Source organism: Lipotes vexillifer, unplaced genomic scaffold (genome assembly GCF_000442215.2).
Source record: "Lipotes vexillifer unplaced genomic scaffold, Lipotes_vexillifer_v1.1 scaffold1129, whole genome shotgun sequence".
Taxonomy (NCBI): Eukaryota; Metazoa; Chordata; class Mammalia; order Artiodactyla; family Lipotidae; genus Lipotes; species Lipotes vexillifer.
Window position 1 is genome coordinate 3,059,719 of NW_006789022.1, and position 22,770 is coordinate 3,082,488.

The following is a 22,770-nucleotide window of genomic DNA, read 5'->3' on the forward strand; positions in this document are numbered from 1 at the left end:
CAAAGGAAACCATAAACAAGACGAAAAGACAACCCACAGAATGGGGGAATATATTTGTAAACAAAGCAATGGGCAAAGAATTAATCTCCAAAATATACAAGCAGCTCATGCAGCTCAATATCAAAAAAACAAACAACCCAATCCAAAACTGGGCAGAAGACCTAAATAGACATTTCTCCAAAGAAGATATACAGATTGTCAGCAAACACATGAAAGAATGCTCAACATCACTAATCATTAGAGAAATGCAAATCAAAACTACAATGAGATATCAGCTCACACCAGTCAGAATGGTCATCAAAGCGAGAGAGAGGCATGGACATATATACACTACCAAACGTAAGGTAGATAGCTAGTGGGAAGCAGCCGCATAGCACAGGGAGATCAGCTCGGTGCTTTGTGACTGCCTGGAGGGGTGGGATAGGGAGGGTGGGAGGGAGGGAGATGCAAGAGGAAAGAGATATGGGAACATATGTATATGTATAACTGATTCACTTTGTTATTAAGCAGAAACTAACACACCGTTGTAAAGCAATTATACCCCAATAAAGACGTCAAAAATAAATAAATAAATAACCAAAAAAAGCATTAATTTATGTCATAGCCTTAAAAAAAAGATGGTAAAAAAATAGAAATAATAAAAATAAATAAATAAATAAAAATGAGATGGAAATCAGGAATTCACTGGCCATTCAGGGGTTAGGACTCGGCACTTTCACTGCTAGGGGTTTGATCCGTGGTCAGGGAACCAGGATCCCATAAGCTTTGTAGCTAGCCAAAAATAAAAGAGAGAGAGAGATGAAAATCATAAAGAAAGTACCACACAGATTCTAGAAATGAGGAATACAGTGCATGGAATGAAAATTGCAATAGAGAGCATCAGCAGCAGGATGGATCTCGCAGAAAAAAAAATCTGTGGGCTAAAAGACAATAACTTTGAAATTATCTAATCAGAGGAGAACAAAGAAAAAAAGAATAAAAAAGAGTAAAGAAAGCCTACATGATCTGTGGGCTACCATCAAAAGGAACAATTTGCCAATTATTGATGTTCCAGAAGGAGAAAAGAGGAAGAAGGGGGCAGAAGACTTCTTTAATGAAATAATAGTTGAGAACTTCCCAAATCTGGGGAGACATTTGGATATCCAAGTTCATTAAGCTCATAGATCACTAAACATTTAAACTCAATTTAAAGAGATCCTCTATAAAACACATTATAATAAAACTGTCAAATTTAAAAACAGAGTGAATCCTAAAAGCAGCAACAGAGAAGTTTGTAAATTACAAGGGAAACCCCTTGTAAGGTGATCAGTGAATATCTCAGCAGATACCTTAGAGGCCAGTAGTGAGAGGGATGATATATTCAGAGCCCTGAAAGAAAAATACTGCCAACAAAGAATATTCTATCTGGCACAGTTACCCAAAGAAATAAAGACTATCCCAGATGAAATGAAGCTGAGAGAGTTTATCACCACAAACCTGACTTACAAGAAATGCTGAAAGGAGTTCTTCAAGCTGAAAGGAAAGGACACTAACTAGTAAGATGAACATATATGAAAATATCCAACACACTGGCAAAGATAAGTATATAGTCAAGTTCCAGATACTCTAATACTGTAATATGGTGGTGTGTTAACTACTTAATTCAGATTTAAAGGCAAAGGACAAGAGTATTAAAAATAGGAATAGCTACAATCATTTGTTCATGATTTTACACAATATAAAAAATGGTAAATTGTGGGCTTCCCTGGTGGCGCAGTGGTTGGGAGTCCGCCTGCTGATGCAGGGGACGTGGGTTCGTGCCCCGGTCCGGGAGGATCCCACATGCCATGGAGCGGCTGGGCCCGTGAGCCACGGCCGCTGAGCCTGCGCGTCCGGAGCCTGTGCTCCGCAGCGGGAGAGGCCACAACAGTAAGAGGCCCGCGCACCACAAAAAAAAAAAAAAAAAAAAAAAAGGTAAATTGTGACATCAAGCACATAAAATGGGGAGTAAAAGGATAGCCTTTGTACACAAAGTTAGGTTCTTATCAGCATGAAATAGACTGTTGTATCTATAAGTAGTTTAATATAAGCCCCATGGTAGCATAAAGCAAAACCTACAACACATTCACAAAAGATAAAGAGAAGGATACCAAAGCCTGCCACTATGAAAAATCATCAATTCATTAAAGAAAGCAGAAAATGAGGAAGAAAGGAATCAGAGACTACAGAAAGCCAGAAAACAATTAATAGGATGGCATTAGTAAGTCTTCAACTATGAATAATTACTCTATATGTAAATAGATTTATTCTCCAATCAAAAGGCATAGAGTGGCTGACTGGATTAAAACAAAACAAAACAAAAAAACCAAGACCCAAATATCTGATGCCTACAAGAGACTCACTTCAGCTTTAAGAACACACATAGGCTCAAAGCAAAGGGACAGAAAAAGATACTCCATGCAAATGGAAATCATAAGAGAACAGGGATATCTATACTTATAATAGACAAAATAAACATTAAGCCAAAACAGTAACAACAGACAAAGAAGATCAAAATATAGTGATAAAGGGGTCATGTCATCAAGAAGATATGAGTCATAAATATATATGCACCCAATATCAGAGCACCTAAACATATAACAGATTTGAAGAGATCTGAAGAGAGAAATAGACAATAATACCATAATAGTAGGGGACTTCACTATCACAAGGTCAATAATGGATAGATTATCCAGACAGAAAATCAATAAGGAAATATTAGACTTGAACTATGAGACAAAATGGACCAAACAGACGTATATGGAACACTCCATCCAACAGCACTAGAATATGCTTTCTTCTCAAGCATACATGGAACGTTATCCAGGATAAATCATATGATAGGTCACAATCAAGTCTTAGTAAAGTTAAAAAGACTGAACTCATACAAAGAAACTTTTCCAACAATAGTGGCATGAAACCAGAAATCAATAATAAGAAGAAATCTGGAATACTCACAAATATATGGAAATTACACAACATACTCCTGAACAACCAGTGGGTCAAAGAAGAAATCAAAACAGATCTTGAAACAAATAAAAATGGAAACACAACATAACAACCTATGGGACTGAGCAAAAGTAATTCAAAGAGGGAAGTTTATAACAACAAGTGCTGGGCTTCCCTGGTGGCGCAGTGGTTGAGAGTACGCCTGCCGATGCAGGGGACGCAGGTTCATGTCCCGGTCCGGGGAAGATCTCACATGCCGCAGAGCAGCTGGCCCCGTGAGCCATGGCCGCTGAGCCTGTGCGTCCGTAGTCTGTGCTCCGCAATGGGAGAGGCCACAGCAGTGAGAGGCCCGCGTACCGCAAATAATAATAATAATAATGCTAAGAGACCAGCATAATTGTAGTGACAGGACACCAGCCAAAGAGGATTCTAAAAGAACATCATTGGGGTTGGATCCAGGTTGTAATGTCCAAAAATCTTCTTGATGTAACAAATTAAGTTAAAATACAAACAAAAGAAGGAAGCTAAGCCAGAAACTTGGATCTCAGTCACCTTGGAAGTCTCCTTCTCTAACCAAAAATCAGTCCATTTATAATCCAGGTTAATTAACCTAAGCTGGTTTGAGGATTTGTGGTCGAAACTGCTAATTAACTGCCAATATCCATTTTTCCCTTCTTCCATAATACAGAATTTTGGCCACCCAGAGGAAAGGTTACATTTCACAGCCTCTCTTGCAGAAGAGTCTGGCCATATGAATCCTTAGGGGCAGTGTTTTCTGAACAGTGGGATGTGAGCAGAAGTAATGTGCACAACCTCTAGGTTGTCTTTAAAGGGAAGAGATGTGTTCTTTCCCTCCACTTTTGAACCCAGGCAGCCTACCTCCAAAAACAAACAAACAAAAATCTAAGTTCTTTTTTTTTTAATTTATTTTATTGAAGTCTAGTTGACTTACATTGTTGTGTTAGTTTCTGCTGTACAGCAAAGTGAGTCAGTTATACATATATGTACATCCTTTTTCAGATTCTTTTCATTATGGTTTATCACAGGATACTGAATATAGTTCCCTGTGCTATACAGTAGGACCTTGTTGTTTATCCATTCTGTACACAATAGTTTACATCTGCTAATCCCAAACTCCCAACCCATCCCTCCCCCTCCTCCCCTCCACGCCTGGCAACCATAAGTCTGTTCTCTCTGAGTCTAAAAACCTGTTCTTAACCGTCGTGTTGTATGTGTTATATTGCTACTGGCCCCAACTTGCTCCTCCGCTATCCCTAGGATGTTGTCTTCATCATCATGATCCAAAATGATTCACTCTCCTGTCTGCATTCTACTCACCCTCAAGGGACGAGACAAAGAACTGCCTTCCGATCCCAAACTCCTAACACTGTGCTCTACGGCCCTCTAGTGGAATGATCTGGTACTTGACATAATCGTTGAGTCAAAGCACTGACAGGGCTGGAGGGAGGGTAGAGAGGGAAGAGAAAGTGTCCACAGCGTTCCAGCACCCTCCAGCACTGATGGCATGTAGGTGCCATCAGTCCCTCATCCCAAAAGGCCACTACCCAAGAGGCTTTAGAGCCACCTTGGAATAAGTCATCCCCAGGAGTCCTAGGGATATCCCTTCCTCCCAGTATGCCCAGGCAACAGCTCAGTATTTTGTGACAGGAACAACTACTAAAGGAATTGCCCCTCCAGCTTCAAGGGCCAAGAAGGGCCCAGGTGGAATGATTGCCATGTGTGGCAGCCCAATTAAATCCCTCCTATGGCTAAAACTGGGAGAGCCTTTAACCTGTCAGGCAAACCCTAGAGTCAAAAGTGTTTAAAAACGTCAAGCTGAAACAACAACTTCAAATCCCTCCTTTATTTGGTAAAACACAAGTCGTTTTTCTAACTAACCTGAGCCCAGGGGTCCTAAATGCTACTCTTTTTCATTCACTGGGAGTCCATTATGTTGAATTATGTCCTCCCAAAAAAAGATAGGCTGAAGTCTTATCTCCAGTACTGCAGAATGTGACCTTACTTGGAAAAAGGGTCATTGCAGATGTATTTAGTTAACATGAGGTCCTACTGGAGTAAGGTGGGCCCCCAACCCTATACGACTGGTGTTGTTATAAGAAGACACAGACACACAGGGAGAATGTCACGTGAAGACGGAGGATGGGAGTGATCCATCTACAAACCAAGGAGTGTCTGGGGCTACCAGGAGCTAGGAGAGAGAACAGACCCTCCCTAAGAACTTTCAGAAGGAACCAACCCTGCTGACACCTTGGAGACTTCTAGCCTCCAAAACTGTGAGACAATTTCTGTTGTTTTAAAGCACACAGTTTGTGATACTTTGTTACAGTGGCCACTTTGTTACAGTGGCCCTGGGAGACTAACACAGGAGTCAACTGAGTGGACAGAAGCTGAGGGTCCCTCATACAATCTTATCTCCCCTCAAGAATCATCATGGCCCAATGGAAAGGGCACATCTAGGAGGTGGAACTGTGTAGACCCGAGTTTGAATGCTGGCTTACTGTCTGTGTTTACTTAAGAAACGTTTTTAACTTCTCCAAGCCCTATTTCATCTAGAAAAACAAAGGGAGGAGGGGATAATGCCATCTAACTCAAAACCCTGCTGAGGCACTTGATGTCCGTTTAATCTCTCTCTCTCTCTCTCTCTCTCTCTCTCTCTCTCCCCCCCCCTCTCATTGTGGAGGAAGATGCCTGCCGTGTTGTGAGGTGACCATGTGGAAAGCCTCCCTCACAACAACCACATAGAATCAGATGCCCTGCCCTGAGTAGAGCCTTCAGATAAGACCCCAGTCCCAGCCGGCAGCTTGATTGCAACTTCATAAGACACCTTGAGCCAGAGGCACCCAGCTAAGCCAGGTCCAGAATCCTGACCCACAAAAACTGTGGACTACTAAACATGTGTTTTAAGCCACTAAGTTGGAGGGTGATTTGTTACAAGGTAATGAATAGCTAATAGAGTATGGAATCTGGGTCTGTGGAAGGATCTGAAATGTGTACTTTGGAGGCTGAAGTTTGGAGTTCCCTCTGATGCTGTGGAAATTAAGGGGATGGCTGAAGCAGCGAAGTGAAGAAGGACGCATCTTTGAGTCTGTGTGCTTTCCTCCATTAAAGAAAGTTCCTGACTCACATTCTTAACAGCATCAGCAGGTTCATGATGAACCTACTCCCTCTTGAGTTTTCCTAGCACCTGCTCACGTACTCACCTGTACCCTCTGCTTCCACTCTTACTAAACTGAGCTAGGTAAATCCAGTTTTCCAAAATCGTCTTCGACTGAATAGTAGCTCCCAAAAAGATGTGTCTACAACCTGATCCTCAAAGCCTGTCAAAATTACCTTATATGAGGGGCTTCCCTGGTGGCGCAGTGGTTGAGAGCCCGCCTGCCGATGCAGGGGACGTGGGTTCATGCCCCGGTCCGAGAAGATCCCACATGCCGCGGAGCGGCTGGGCCCGTGAGCCATGGCCACTGAGCCTGCGCATCCGGAGCCTGGCCACAACGGTGAGAGGCCCGCATACCGCAAAAAAAAAAAAAAAATTACCTTATATGATAAAAGAGTAAATATTACCTTATATGACTAAAAATGTGGTTAAGGATTTTTAGAGGAAGGGCATATCTGGGCTTTCCAGGGGGACAAGTGTCCTTAAAAGAGTGAGAAGGAGGAAGATTCCACTGACGGAAGAGGAGGAGACAGAGATTGGAATGATACAGCCTCAAGTGGAAGAATGCCAGGAGGCAGCAGAAGCTGGTAGAGGCAAAGAATTGGTTTTCCCCTACAGACTCCAGAGGCGGTGTGGCCTTGCCGACACTTTGATTTCACACTTCTGGCCTTCACAACTGTAAGAGAATAAATTTCTATGGATGGACCTAGAGCTGATCATACTAAGTGAAGTTAAGTCAGAAAGAGAAAGACAAACACCACATGATATCACTTATATGTGGAATCGAAAATACGACACAAATGAACTTGCCTACGAAACAGAAACAGACTCACAGGCACAGAGAACAGACTTGTGGTTGCCAAGGGGGAGGGGAGTGGGGAAGGGTTGGATTGGGAGTTCTGGATTAGCAGGTGCAAACTATTATATATAAGATAGATAAACAAGGTCCTACTGTGTAGCACAGGGAACCATATTCAATATCCTGTGATTAAACCATAATGGAAAAGAATATGAAAAAGAATATACATATAGGTATAACTGAATCATTTTGCTGTACACCAGAAACAAACACAACATTGCAAATCAACTATATTTCAATAACAAAACAAAAATAAAGAAATAAATGTTTGTTGTTTTAAGCCACATAGTTTATCGCAATTTGTTTCAGCAGCCTCAGGAAACTAATACACCAGTCTCTTTCCATGTACAGACATCCTCTATGGTTCCCGTGCGTTGTGGGCTGAATGTTTGTGTCCTCCCAAAATTCATACGTTGAAGCGCTGACCCCCACTGTGATGGCATTTGGATGTGGGACCATTGGGAGATAATGAGGTTTAGATTAGGTCATGAGGGTGGGACCCTCATGACAGGATTAGTGCCATTTTGAGAAGGAGAAGACAGAGCAATCTCCCTCTCTGTGTGCACACACAGAGGAAAAGCCAAGTGAGCCCACAGGGAGAAGGGAGCTGTTGACAAGCCAAGAACAAGTTCTCACCAGGCACCAAATCTGTTGGCACCTTGATCTTGGATTTCCCAGCCTCCAGAACTATGAGAAACAAATTTCTGTTGTTTAAATGACCCAGTCCATGATATTTTGTTGCTGCAGTCCACACAGGCTAAGACATCATAGTACACTGAAAATGGCCACAAGTCCTTGCCGCATCCCCTTTGCATCTATACTCTTGTAATGTGACATGGTCTTCCCATTGAGAAGTGTAATCTATTTCTTCACCTCTTTGCTGTGACTTGCTTTGGCCAAGGAGATATTACCAATCATGACACAAGCAGAAGTTTGAAAGGTACTTGCTCATAGGGTTTCCCTCTTGCTGCTCTTTGGCAGCCCAGGCTCACTTGCTTCCTGTAAGAATGAGAGACCACCAGAACAGAGGTGAGCCAAACCAGCTGAGGGACCTCCTGTTAGACCAACCAGCCTGCCAACTGACCCACCAGCTGACCACATCCACTTGAGCAAGCCAGGCAGAGATCAGATCAGGAAGACCCACAAACTCAGGAGTCAAATAAATGGCTGTTGTTTTAAACCACCACATTTTGGAGTTGTTTGTTACCCAGCAGTAGATAACTGATACAGTACCTAAGGTCACTTCAATTCCATGATAAATGTTTACATCCACAGGGGGTCAAGCTCTGATACTATCGTGGGCCATTTCCTGATTTTTTCTCTTTTCCAGGGAAAAAATAGACTTTCATAGTCTTGCTTCAGACGGACCTATGTGCCAAGGAGGACCTTCGGTCTGCCCTGCCATTCCTCTCTGGATGATCTTGGCTAATCCCCTCTCTCTCTGGGTCTTAGTTCCCTCATCTGTACAATTAGGACAATGGATTTAACAAGTGGTTCTCAAACGCTGATTCAAGACAAAGTTCACAACTGGATGCATTAAAATAAGAAAGAATAAGACATTTTAAAGTTCCTATTTAATCTAGAATTCTTCCATTTAAAGGCTTGTTCTTTATTTTCAGATCATACCCTTCTTATGTTTGTATGTTTTTAAGTTGTCCTTTGAGAAATGATAAGGTATTGGGTGGGAGAGGATATAGGTGAAACAAAATTTGCAAAATGTTAATAGCTGTTGAAGCTGGTTGATCTTCGTATATGTTTGAATATTTCCATAAGAAACGGTTTAGTAAATGATGGTGCAAGTAGGTCATGTTGGTGTTTGTATGTGCATCCGTGTGTGTTTTAATTCTAAAGTGGATGCAAGGGCAGTTCTAAAAATAAAGTAGAGAAGAAGGGGGTGGGGAAGGAGAAGATGCGGAAGAAAAGTTGCTGTGGAATTAGATACACGCAGACAGAGAGAGCTTAGTAGGCTCTCAGTAAATGCCATTCATACACCAGCAATACAACCTGTTCACACTTCTCTCTGCAATATCCCCCTCACCCCAACTCCCTCCCTTCTCCCCTGGGTCCTGGAAGGGAAACCTTTTCACCCTGACTTGCAAGTGAGAAAAAGTCATATCAGGGCTCTCTATTTCACCAGAGGTCCGAGGAGAATGTGGCCGTGAACAGGCTGAGAGAAGGGATGGTTGCCTGCCCTTGCCTATCCTCCCACCTGTTGAGCAAAGCAGGTGGATTGACTGCCCGATGGCCCTGGCCACATGCCCCTCCAGGAGTCCTGTCAATATAGAGATGGACAGGGACCTGCTATGCTGCCACCACACCCTCCCCCTATACCTGTGACGGGCCAGCGGAGACCATCAACTCCCAGACCACGTCCCACTGGCCTTTACCATTTTAGTGATTGACAGCCTGACTTCCTGTTGCCGAGAACCTGCAACTCCTTGCTAACAGCTTTCCTGGCCACCAGATCCTGCTCTGCCCAAGTATGGCAGACTGGAAGTGCAGGGGAATTAACCCCCATAAAATAGCCCTCGACCCATGGTTGACCAGAGTTCAGGGAAGAATGCCCCAGCTCCCCCGGCCAGGGTGCAGGGGTGACTCAGGCATGTGCTCCATGCTGTCTCCCTCAGTTCCCCAGCGAGGTCCAGCTCCAGTGGTCCACAGGGGCATCTGGCTCGATGACACACCCTTTATCGACCCCTTCTCTTCCCTATGCCACTTCCCTACTGCCCTACTGGGTGTCTTGGGATCACCTCCTAATAAACCACTTGCACTCAGACCTTCGTCTCAGGATCAGCATGCTTACGGGGGAAACCAAACCAAGATACAGACTATGGTAACTGTGCTAGACAGAATAACGTTCCCCCCATGGTGTCCATATCCTAATCCCCAGAACCTGTGAATATGTTACTGTAGCTGAAAGTGGGGTTTGGCTGCTTACCTCTCAAAAGCCAATAAAGAGACAAAGTTGGTGGAAAGGAAAGTTTGCTTTATTTTGGATGTCGGCAACCGGGGCGGAAGGGAGGGGCAGACTCCACCTCCCACACACACACAACCAGTGGGCAAGAGCTTTTATAGGCAGAGGGAGGGAGCTGCGTGCAGAAACAGCACAGTCAGCTCCGACAGTCATCTTGAAATTGGTTATCAGTGGTCTGACCAGCGTCATCTTGATTGTTTCAAGTGCAGTTAATGTTCAGTTCCAGGGTCAATTTGTTCCCAGATTTTTGAGGACAATTCTTGGAATTGTGGCAGCTTACGTCATGGGCACAGTCTGGTCATCACATAGTTAACTTCTTGCACCTGGTGAGGGTTTTCAGTATCTACAAGACGGCTCCCAGGATACGGCTCTGAATATTACCTATAGCCCTTGAGAGGGAACTGAAGATCCTTGACTAAACTATTCTTATTTAGTCTTGTTGGACTGTTTTCCTTTGTTTCTGCATTTTCTCCCTTCTCTGATTAAACTTATTCTTTGGCTAAAGTTTTTCCACAGACAAAAGGCAGGCGGAGGACATGGGGGCGGTGGGGTCCCTCTTCTCTCATTAAACCTATCCTTTGGCTAAAGTTTTTCTACAAGACAAAAGGCAGGTGGAGGACATGGGGGGGAAGGACGATAGGGTCCTGCTCCATTTCATTACCTTACATGGAAAAAGGGGATTTTGCCAATCTTGAGATGGGGAGGTTATCCAGAATGACCTGTGTCGCCTCAGTGTAATCACAAGAGTCCTTATAAGAAGGAGGCATTTGATGTTATCATGGAAGCAGAGGTCAGAGCAATGCAATTGATGGAAAGGGGTCACAAGTCAGCCGGCTTCTGGAAGCTGGAAAAGGCGAGAAAACAGATTTTCCCCTGGAGCCTCCAGAAGGAATGCAGCCCTGCTGACCCCTTGATTTAAGCCCAGTGAAACCCATTTTGGACTTCTGACCTCCAAAACTGGAAGATAATACATCTGTGTTGCTTTAAGCTACTAAGTTTGTGGTAATTTGCTGCAGCAACAATAGGAAACATACAGTAATCAATCAGCCACACCTACCCACTGAACCCAGGCATCGTGATGGAATCCTTCCCAACGTGTGCTAATTGACAGGAATTGGTACCCAAGGAATTACCCATGTACCATCCCTGTGTCATGAACACCTGCCCTCTAGAGCTGGAACCTTTGGACACATCAGAGGAACCCTCTCCCTTGGGTGGGTCCAGCCCTCACTTGCCCATGTTCCCAGGGTCCACCACATTACACAATCAGAGGCACCAGTTCCCTGACTCTCTGTGTGAAAGGTGCTTCCTGGGAAACGACAGAGTAAGAACCAGATATTACGGAGGGGGAATGGGGGTGAGGAAGAGCCACCCGGGAGCTCCTGAACTTGTGATGCAGCCACTGGGTGTGAGATGCTTCACTGCAGCTGCTCCGATGCTGCCATTTTGTCTCAGGGACATTCTGACACAGCCTAAGAGACAAGCCACTAAACAGTCAACGTCCTTATTATTAAGTAATGTGGGAAACGACACCCTGCTGCCAAATCTAACCCCTGACCCCTCCCCAGGTGTGGATCAGGGATGAAGCAGGGCTCGGGGATGCCTGTTGCATTATAACTCGTTGGTGTTCGGGAAATATTAGATGATAGCTCCTATTTTTTTTTCCCAATTAGTTGATCAAGCCCCCGGTTGCCTTACTATCGTTCTTTTCTCCCAGAGGTTGATGCTGTCAGGACGGCGGCGGTCAGTCTGGCTTCCTGGCGCTGGGTAGAGAGAAGCAGCAGGCCAGCCACCGTTGCCTCTCTCGGCCACACGGCGTCGCTGTTGAGCGGGCGGGGCCGCGGGGCTCGGAGCCCCGGCTTGGGCAGAGCGCCCACCCCACCGCCCCACCGTGGGCCCCGAGGACTCTGAGATTCCACACGCGGCTGTTGTCCAGGGCCCCAGGCCTGCCGAGGGTCAGCAGCCGCCGCTGTGAATCCTCAGACTGCGTCCCCTTTCCCTGGGCGACGAGCCCCTCACCCCCTTCTGAGAGAGATGCCTCCAGGATGGCTGGCCCAAGGAAGCCCCAGTGGTCCAGGAGACCCAGGCCACCTCTCTGTCTGGTAAAGATGCACAAGCATGGATGGAGGGCGCCCAGACACCTGCTGGGGAAGTACAAACTAGAGGCAAAATCTCCTGCCAACCCAGAAAGCCTCTCCAAAAAATTAAGAGGGAAAGAACCTTTTTATATTGAATTAGCATTCGACCAGAATGTGGTGCACATCACAGGCTATCCGCTACGAGGTTACAAAGAACTCTCACCCTTTCATATAGCCAGGCAGATAACGACACGTCATACACATCTCAAGATCAACCACAGCTAGTCCTCCAGCAAAAGGACTAGACAGCACCACTGTCACGTATATGCTACATTTGCCTGGCAATTACAGTAGCCACCTGTGTTTGCTAATTGCCTTTATACTGAGGAAAAATACCTACCTCCAGAGGTAGGTTTGCAACCTGGGGCCCGGCACCAGCTCAAGTTAGGCTCCTGCTTTCCCACAGAAAGTGGGAGATGAGTTTCTGGAGAATCCATTTCAGAGAGAGAGCTGCGCATTCCTGAGGAAACATTCCTGGGATGGCAAACTGGCAAGAGGCTTATTTAGCTTTTGAAAAGATTTACATACATTTCAAAGAGGCAAAGCTTACAATTATAAGGTTTCTAAACTGAAAAAGGAAGAGAAGTCTCTTCCCTTTTTTTCTACAGGGAGAATTAAACTCTTTTCTTTCTTATTTTTAATTTGTATCCGCCCTTACACACCCAAGGCAAACGTTCACTACCTCTCAAATCCACCTGCTCTGCCGGCCCCACCACAGACCCTGCAAGCTAGCCACCACACGCGCGAGTGCGGGACATGCACACACTGACTCACACGTGTGCACAAGCATGCGTGCACACGAGCTCACCCACTCTCTGCTTAGCCTTTGCTCTCTGGACTATTTTCCTTTCCAGGTTAACCCTCCAGGTTGAGCTGACTCAACTCAGCAAAAGTTAAGACTAGGTCTATCCAGTTCGGCCGGGGTGGGAGGAACAGGGGTGAGGCTGAGTCTGGGCAGGACCAGGGACCTGGGCCCATCTGGCTTCTTTGCTGTGATCTATTGATTCGTGTATCCACCCCCCTGCCCTACCGAACCCTGGCTGCTGTTGGCTTCGCCTTCAACAGATAGACCATAATAAAACTGTTCCCTGGTCTGTGCTGGCCTTCTGCAGAGACTGTAACAAGTAAATGGAGGGGACGGGACCTCGAACTGGACCTTTCCTGCCCTCAGGACTCTGTGCTGGGCTTACTGTGAGGTAACAAAACCTAGCCCTTTACCTCAGCCCAGTCCATGTGAAAGAGGCTTGAGAAATTCAAAAAAGGCTGTTCCAAATGAGAATTTCTTCCTAGAGAGCTGTCAGTCCAGGAGGGAGAAGGGCTTACACACACACACACCCCAAAAAAACACTCCTCAAGCCAGGTGAGGGGGACTCAGGACCGCTGCTTGGAGGACAGCGGGTCGCCAGAGGGGACCCTGGCACCTCGTCCCCACCCTCACTGCTGAGCCGCTGACACTCAGGAACCTACCACTGCTGCTACCAGGGCAGGGCAAGGGGAGAGCAAGGGACCAGAGACCTGCAACAATGTCCAGACTGTCAGGATGAAGGACAGAGGGCTGCAGTGGGGGTGACGTGCGTGCCACCACTGGCAGGGCAGGAGTCAATTCCCACGACCAAAGTGGATGTTCAGAAAGAGAGCTGAGCTAGAGCAATCTCCACGGACCCCACCCGGGGGTGCTGCCTGCGGGCACGAGGTGACCCCGCAGAAAGCGGCTTTGCGGGAGGACCGGGAGGGGTGTGAGAGGGCAGCTGCAGCAGGTGTGACCTGTGTCAGGAAAGGGTGCAGGCAGAGTTTGTGGAGGGGCTAACTCACCTGCACACCCCACGTGAGTGACAGTCCCATCATCAAGGGGCCCTTAACAGTTTCTTTTCATCCCTTCTTGCCTCTCGGACCGAAGGAGCCGGAAAGCAGCGGCTAGCTGTGGGAGAGGAGGTGAATCAAACAGAGCCAAGACACCCTCCAAGACCGCCCACCTGCCGCCGCCTGCCTTTCCCACCACGTGAAACTGGGTCAGCTTGAATAGGAGACACTTATGTTGGATGGGAGGTGAATATTCTTACTTCGATGGCACTGGGCTTATTTTTTAACTTGGCAAAAACCGTTTCTTTTTCAGCCAACTTTTGATAAGAATTTTCAAACTCACAGAAAAGTCAAAAGAATAATGCAATAAAGCCATATACTCACCACTTAGATTCACAAATGTTTGACATTGTGGGGTGCGTGTGTGTGTGTGTGTGTGTGTGTGTGTGTGTGTGTGACCTGGTTTGGCTGAACCATTGGAAAGTGAGCCTCAGACATCACAACACTTCCCTCTTGGGTCATTCAACGTACATATCCTAAAGAATCGCTTTTTAAAGGCTGAAACTGAAATTGATCTAATACCTGAAAGGAATTGGTAAACCTCTATTTAGTTGAACTAATTTCAAGGAGAGAGATTAGAGAAGCGACAGAGCAAATGCTAGGATGGTGGCGGGAGACAAATTAAGCTGTTTCCAGCTTGCACCCTACAAAGTCCAGCCAGTTGAAAAAAAAACAGTTACATGAAGATGAGACCATTTCAGGTAACGGCAGGTGCTATAAAAAAATAAAACAGGGTAGAGGTGATGAGGGTAAGACCCGGAGGCGAGACAACATGGGGGTGGTAAGGAGTCAACCCCTCAGGAAGAAAAAGTGACTTTTGAGCTGAGACCTCAAGTCAGCAACGCCAGACAGTCAGGGGAACGGTGTTCAAGGCAGAGTCAAGACCAAGGCCAAGGGCCCGGAGGCACAGGGAGTGACAGCTTGCGGAGAAGGGGTGTGAAAAGTACAGAGAGAGGAGAAGTGATGGGGACCCCGCTCTCTCAGCCAAGGGGAGGAATTTGGAGAGAATTTTAAGCAGGAGAGTAACTTGATTGGACTTACGGTTTTAGATACTCTGGCTGCTCAGGTGAAAAAGAACTGGGGGGAGACCCAAGAGTGAAGCCCAGAAACCACCAAGGAGGCTGTTTGCAATCCTCCAGGGAGGCCAGGGAGGATGGTGGCTTGGATCAGAATGGTATCCCAAAGTAGGCATTATTGCCCCCACTTTAAAGATGAGGAAACTGAGGCTCAGAGAAGTTAAGTGACTTGACCAAGATCATGCTCCCTTTAAGTGGCAGGTCCAGGATTTTTTTTTCGAGGGGGAGGGAGGGTACTCTTTTTAATTGTGGTAAAATATACATAACATAAAACTTACCATTTTACCCATTTTTAAGTGTGCAATTCAGTGGCAACATTCACAATGTTGTGCCACCATCACCACTATCCTTTTCCAGAACTTTTTCATCATCTCAAACAGAAACTGTACCCATTCACCAATAGTTCCCCTGTCCCCCTACCCCTGTCCCTGATAGCCTGTAATAGAGGTATACTTTCTGGCTCTATGAATGTTCTCCTCTAGGTACCTCCTGTAAGTGGAATCATATATTTGTCCTTTTGTGTCTGGCTTATTTCACTGAGTATAACATTTTTTTGTTTGGTTTTGGTTTTGGTTTTGGCTTTTTTTTTTTTTTTTGGCCACGCCGAGTGTCTTGCAGGATTTTATTTCCCGGACCAGGGATGGAACCCACGCCCTCAGCAGTGAAAGTGAGGAGTCCTATCCACTGGACCACCAGGGAATTCCCAGTATAATATTTTCAAAGTTCATTCATATTGTAACATGTATCAGAATTTCCTTCCTTTCTAAGGCTGAATAGTAGTCCATTGTGTGTATATCACATTGTGTTTAACCATTCATCTGCCGTTGGAGGGCCAGGATTTTTACCAAGACGTCTGATTGGCGCTGAGTCCAGCGCAGTGCCCCCAGCGGCCACCAGAGGGCGCACAGAGACCACTCCCACCCCTCCCCCCTCCCCACCCACCCAGGCGGGCGCGCTGCGGGCACTTGGCGGTTTGTGGGAGGAAGAGGAAGCCGGAGCTCAGCCTCTTGCACGCACATCCCACACCAAGGAACATGCAGATGAGAGGGAAGCTGGCTGCGGGGAAAGAGACCCAACTATAGAATTGGCCTCAAAGGGAGGAAAGGGAGGAGGTCGGGGTGGGAAGTGTCGCCCCTGCAATCCTGGTCCAACCCGCAAAGGAAACAAACCCCGGGCACCCCTAGCTTCCCAGCCAGCCGTCCTCCGGCGGGAACAACCCGGCTGAGGAGCTGAGTGAAGCAGGCGGGGCACTGTGTCCAGGGAGCCTTGGGCTCCGCGTCCTGCTCTTCTCTAGCGGCCCGGTGAGCTCCAGCCTAAGGCTTGCACGTTTCACAGATGAGGAAACTGAAGCTCGGAGCCATTGACCGCTTGTCCAGAGCAAGCGGAGGAGGCAAGGTCCGAACACCTGCCGCCGGGTGGGGCTTGTGAACTTCTCTCCAGGCTCAGTGCCCTGATTTCTTCAGCCATATCCCAGTGTGGCTTTAGGCCTCATTCCCCACTTGATCTTATTGGCCAGTCTCTCTGCAGGGGAAGCGCAGAATGGGATGCGGTTCTTGAAGCTGCTCTGACCACCGTGGTCTCCCTCCTTCTGAGCATTAGGCCTCTAATAATGCCACCCAAGCCTGTCCTGGCTGGTCTTGGCAGCCACCTCATGTTGACCAAAATTTCCATCAGCTTAAATCCCTCAACTTCTCTCCCGTGTGCTGTTTTGTTGCTAAGCCTTTTCTTCCCCCGACTGCGTCCATGTGCAGCTGGGTCTTTGGATCTGAGTCCAGGAACTGACATTTATCCCCGTCAGATCTCATCTTGTTCATTCATCTGACAAACATTTGTTCCATGCCCACGCCGTACCAAGAACTGGCAGCACAGAAAGACAGATCCCCTGTCCTCGAGGAGCTCACACTGTCATTAATCACAGCAGCCACCATAGTTATCAAGGGCCTGCTGTGTGCCAGGAACTGTGCTGGGGGCTGCATGTAGCTTGTCTCATTGACCCTCAAAGCACTGCAGTATAGGTGGCATTGCTCCCATTTTGCAAATGGGGAAATCGAGGTTCAAAAAGTTTTTGTGCCTTGTCTGAAGTGGCATACCTGGAAAGTGGCAGGTTCAGCATTCAACCCTCCAATTGCTTTATATTCTGGCTCTGTCCTCCTACATAGATACCCTGTCTCCCAGCTTTGGGTTCTCTGCAAACCTGATAAACTTCACCTCTCTGAATTTCATCAACAGCACTGATGAAACTAAGATGAGGTCAGAGACCTGGGGTGAGCCACCAATGCCCCTCTACCCCACAGGGACAGCCATCTATGACTCTGCACCCTGTGGGCTCAGCAGATACAAATGCACTCGACTGGAAGCCCCCTGACCCTCCTCCTCCTTCCACCCCAGGCCCCGGGCTCGCTCCCCATCCAAGCAGCTATGTATCTGGTTGTTGGCGTCTTTGCCAAAAAACCAGCCCCCACTGCCAAGTTCTCTACATGCAGGAGCCCAGCTGTGCCTGGCCCTTGCCTGAATCATGGTAAAGCTCCATTTGCCAATGTCCCTCCCCAAGAGGGAGACTTGAAGCCCAAGACAAGGAGAGGGCAGTTGAGCTGGGATTTCTCAGGCTCTGAGCATCCCCTCTTGCATCTGAGGCTTCTGCTCTCCCGCACCGTCTGCTCCCAGAGGCTCAGCCCATCTTTTTCGCTCAGCTCTTCCGCCAAGCTGAGGGAGACCAACTGCAGAGCAGGCCTGTGCGAGGGCTGGGGGCAGGGAAGGTGAGCAGAATAAATCACTGCTCCGTGGGGGAGAGGAGGTTTGAGATGGGCTCCAAGCTCCCGGCTAGACCCGGGGACACCATACCCCATGACAGGGTTTGAGCTTACCACCTCACAGGACCACAGGCACCCACCCTCCTCACAGCCCCAGAAGATTGGAAATATTATCATTGTGCCCATTTTGCAGGCAAGGAGACTAAGGTGCAGCAAGTGGGATCCAGGCCTGCACACTACCTCTGCTAAGACTGCTTCCTGAAAAGAGATCAGGGACTTGTGGACAGAACGCATCTGCTGAACAAGAACCCAGCAAGCTCCTAGTACGCAGCAAATATGTCAGAGTCAGGCTCTGCCCTCATGGCCTCACGTTCGGGGGCAGGGGAGATAGATAATAAAGCCAGCCCATAATTTCAGGCAGTGATAAATGCTACGAAGAGCATAGAGCCAGGGAGAGCTTTGTGTCAGTAGGTGTCAGTAGAGTTAAGGATGCTACTCCAGCTAGCATTGTCCTGGAAGGCCTCTCTGAGGAGGTGACATTTAAGGAGCCAAGAAGGAGATGGCCTTGGGGACAGCAAGTATAAAGATGCTGAAAGAGAATGAGTGCAGTGTGGTACCAAATCCACCCACCCCCACCATGGATGATCACAGAGAAGAAACCACATGGCTCTGATGTGAGGCCTCAGTGGGGAAGCATGTGGGCCGGTGTCCTCAGGATGCCTGAGTCCTGGCACGGGCTCCATGGATGCCTCCACTCTCCCTCCAGGGGTCTGTCAGTCCCCGCCCGGAATGTGGGTCTGTGATGCTCTGTGTCGTCTTCGTTTCCTCCCATCTTCAACACCTTTCTGCACAAGGCCCAGCCCAAAGCAGGCTCTAGATAAACTTTGCCGAACGCACAACCTCTAGAAGGCCCTGCTCACCAAATCCCGAGGGCCAGCAAGGAGGAGGCGTGAGGACAAACCCAAGGAAATCCTACCTTCTTCTACAAGGAATCACTTGATGGAGTTTGTGGCTCCTGTCGGTGGTGGAAGCAGAAAAGACAAAGGGATTCCAGAAGGTGGGAGGAGGGGTCGCCTACACAATTGGAAATTTTCGCACAGAAGTCCAGATTTCAAGCTATTTTTAAAATATTTGAGGATCTGGCAACCCCGAGCCTGCATATCCCCATGGCAACACCAGCTGGTGCTGAGCGGCCCTGGTGACTGGACATGCGCTCTGCACTTCGCTGTGGACAGGCGGCTCACTGCTGCAGACACTTAACCCACACCACTCGTTCACATCGCTGGCCCCGTGGGCATCTGAATCGGACAACCCTGGTTTAAGAGATCTGATGAGCAGAAAGTAGTGCAGGGGGCATGGGGACCATGGCATCTGTCGCGTCAGCCTGCAGCTAAGGAGAGTCAGACTGAGGTCCCCTCCCTCAGGTTCTTACGGCAGTTGTCCAGTGTGCGGGGGTTTCCAGGTCCACTTAAATCGGTTCGCTGTGCTGTGTTCTGGGTTCGGGTACCGGGAGGGCTCCAAAACTTCGGCCGTTCAGTCGAGGCGAGAGGTGCAGTTCCCAAAGTGTAACAGCAGGGGGCGTCTCTCCCTACTGCGTCCTCAGAGCTGCAGGGCGGTAGGGTGGGGGGCGCGCCACTCCCGGCCTTGACGGTACAGCCAGGGCTCCAGCTGCTGGAAAACAGTCCCTCAGTCATCCCGGGTCCCGGAATGATCCTGTGTCCCTGCATTTTCTCACTTGGGGTGACAGCTGAGGCCCAGCCTGCCTGGCAACATGATGGGCTCAGCGGTGATTAGCTGGGCCAGGACATACTCCAGGTGCCCGAGGACAGCCTCAAGAGGTCCACAACCCACCTTGAAGCCCTTCCAGCCTGTGACCCAGGGGCCAAAGGGCACCCCTTCTGCCCTCCCTTCTCCCAGCAACCTTCTCTTCCTCCTCTGCTTCTGGGACTGCCTTGCTGGTCCCTCAGGGCTGACCCTCAAATTAAGTACTATGTGCTTAGCACTTTAAATCCCAGCAATCCTACAAGGTAGGTATTAATCCCCATTTTACAAGTGGGGAAATTGAGGCTAAAACAGGAGACATCACGGGCCCAGGGCCAACCAATTAGCGAGTGGTGGAGTCATGATTCAAATCCAGGCCTGTGGAACCCCTCTTCCCTGGACTGCTTTGTTCCCATGAAGGAAATTTTAGAATCAGCCCGTGGAAGAGGAGGGGTTGCTTAGGGTTTGAGGGCAGAGGACAATCCCTTGCCTGGGTCCAGCCGAAACCACCCCCACACAGGCCACCTATCCTGTTGGAGCCGCCCAAGGACCGGGGCAGAATCTGGGGCCCCTAAACCAGTGATGAAAGCTCAGGGCTTCAGCATGGCCACCAGGGAGGTATAGCTCCTGGCCCTTGGGAATTTACTGAATGCCTCACGATCCCCACCTGGGGCTATAGTCTGAGCAGCGGGACAGGACCCCACACATGCTACAGCTTCTGCCTTGAACCCATGAGGGGTGGTGAGCAGACAGTGCCAGGCACAGAGACACCTGGACAGTTCAAATGGCCAACTCAGCTGGAGGGGACCTAGAAGAGGGGCAAGAGACCCAGAGTCTGTACAAGGTGAGTTTAAGCACCGCTGAGCGTGACTCGGTCAGCTCATGAGCCACAACCTCAGGAGCTCCCCCCTCCCACCTACAGGGAGACAGAGAAGCCCAGGGATTGTCAGCCCTTCTGAGACTATCACAGCGATGTGACCAAGGCCACCACCTGGGTAGGAAGAGAGGTTCTGTCCATGCTATTTCATCCAGTTTACCTCCCATTTTCCCACCATGCCCTGCACTCACCCTGCTGGGTCTGCAATTCCCTCCCCATTTCTGCCTGTGTAAATGCCACCTTCTACGGGCAACCCACCCTGATGTGATCCCTCAGATCTGGTCATTTTCTCCCTCTCCTGAGACCACTGAAACTGTGTGGACCTCTCCTGTGGCATTGAGGTCAGTCTCATTTATGCTGTAATTGTTTCTGGAACACTGTCTTCTCTGACAAGTGGACTGTAAGTTTTAGCAGGCACCATAGCTCCTAGCATGGGGCCTCATACACACAAAGCATGAGACACATTGGATGGATGGAAGGAAGGAAGGAAGGAAGGAAAGATGGATGGATGGATGGATGGATGGGGAGGAGACCAGATAAACAGATGAACAAATGAGTGGGTAGGAGGGTGGATGGCCCACAGAGATTCAGTATGGCCTCCGTAATTGGCCAGAACTCCCCCTCCAAGGGAATGAGATCTCCCTGTTTCACTTATCACAGCCCCTCCTCTGCTCAGTGAATTGAAGACTTAGAGACTGTACTGTGTGGAGCTGCAAGGGACACAGGGAGTCAGATCTGTGTGCCTTCCCTCACTGGACCTCAGTCTCCCTTATATAAGATGAGGACATTGGACTAGATGATTCTTTGGGCCTCTCCAGAGCAAAACACATGTCAGTGCTGGGACCCAGCAAAGAACAGGGCAACTGATTGAACCTAGTTCAGCTTACAGGCTCTAGAAGAGTTTAGGCAAAAATGAAAGGAGGAAAGAGAAAGAAAGAAGGGGGAAGGAAGGGAGGAGGAAAGAAGGAAGAAAATCGATTCCCATGCCCCAAATTAAAAATGCATTTTTAGAAAATGCATCTAGTATGTAAGATTTCCCAAATGCATCGTTTCTTTAAAAAAAAAAAGTTAATTTCAACATATTGAATTTAGGATCACAGCATGTAAGAGGAAATGGATCCTCTAATATAATGGAGCTGCCTCAGGCTGGGATGGCCTGGGGCAAAAGGTGCCAAAGGGAAGGATGGGCTAGGAGGCTGGGGGTGTGGAGGGGGCTTCTCTCCACCCACTTCACCACTTAAGCAGACCACCTCCTTTAGGATCTGACTTATATGTTGACCTTAGGAACCCACTATATTGTTTGAATAAAAGGTTCCTGTGTGTGTGTGTGTGTGTGTGTGTGTGTGTGTGTGTTTTAAGCCACTTAACTAATAAAGAGAAACAAGAGGCCCAGAGGGAGGTGATTTGCCCAAGGTCGTACAGCCAGTGCATCAACACATTCCTTCAGTTCAGATTCAGGAATCCAAGCACATCCATGGGGGTCGGGGGCACTGCCCCTGACTGGGCTATACTCTGGCTCAGTTCCAGCAGCCGCAGTGGGAGGCCATCAGGCTCCTTTAAACAACATTCCACTAGGACAGGAACAATCAGATAACCCTGGCCCAATTAGGAACCGGAAAGTCTCACAGAGGGCGAATGCCCAGAACCGGGGGGCTCAGGGAGGAGGCCCAGCTCTCTGCAAGCTTCACAGTCGAAAACCTTCCTAAAACAACCCCTTGGCTGCCTCGGAGCATAACTGAATCTTCCTTTGATGACTCCGGATCTTGCCCTGCCTCGGGCCACTTTAAGAACATCAATTACTGCTGGGCCCAGGTGGGGAGCGGAGAGGAGGGGCTGGACCCGGGTTACTGCTGACCCTGCCCTTGGGGAGGCCGGTAGGGGAGGAAGCCTGGAGGAGACTTCAGGGGGAGCCTGAGCCTCCAGCCTGAGCCCAGGGAGCTGGATGCTGCCTTGGTGGAGAAGGGGCCAAGGAAGAGAATGGGGAGCCCCCTCCCCAACCGAGAAGGGGAGCCCTAGCTGGGCTCCTTCTTAGCCCCCAGAGCAGGCAGGAGGGGTAGCTCCTAGGGTCCCTGGAGGAAGAACCCGAGAGCTCAAGGCAGGCAGGAATGATTCTGAAGGCCAGGCTAGGAGACCTTGCTAAGGGAGAGGCAGCACAGTGCCCCACGGACTTTGCAGAAATGTTGGCTCCAAGAGACAGAAGTGGGCTTAGAGCCACACTGCCCCTGCCCTGCCACTTCCTGGCTGGGGAACCAGGAGCAAGTTACTTAACCTCTCTGTGCCTCAATTTCCTAGGATAATGCTAGAATAGTACAACAAGGCTGCTGTGAGGGTTA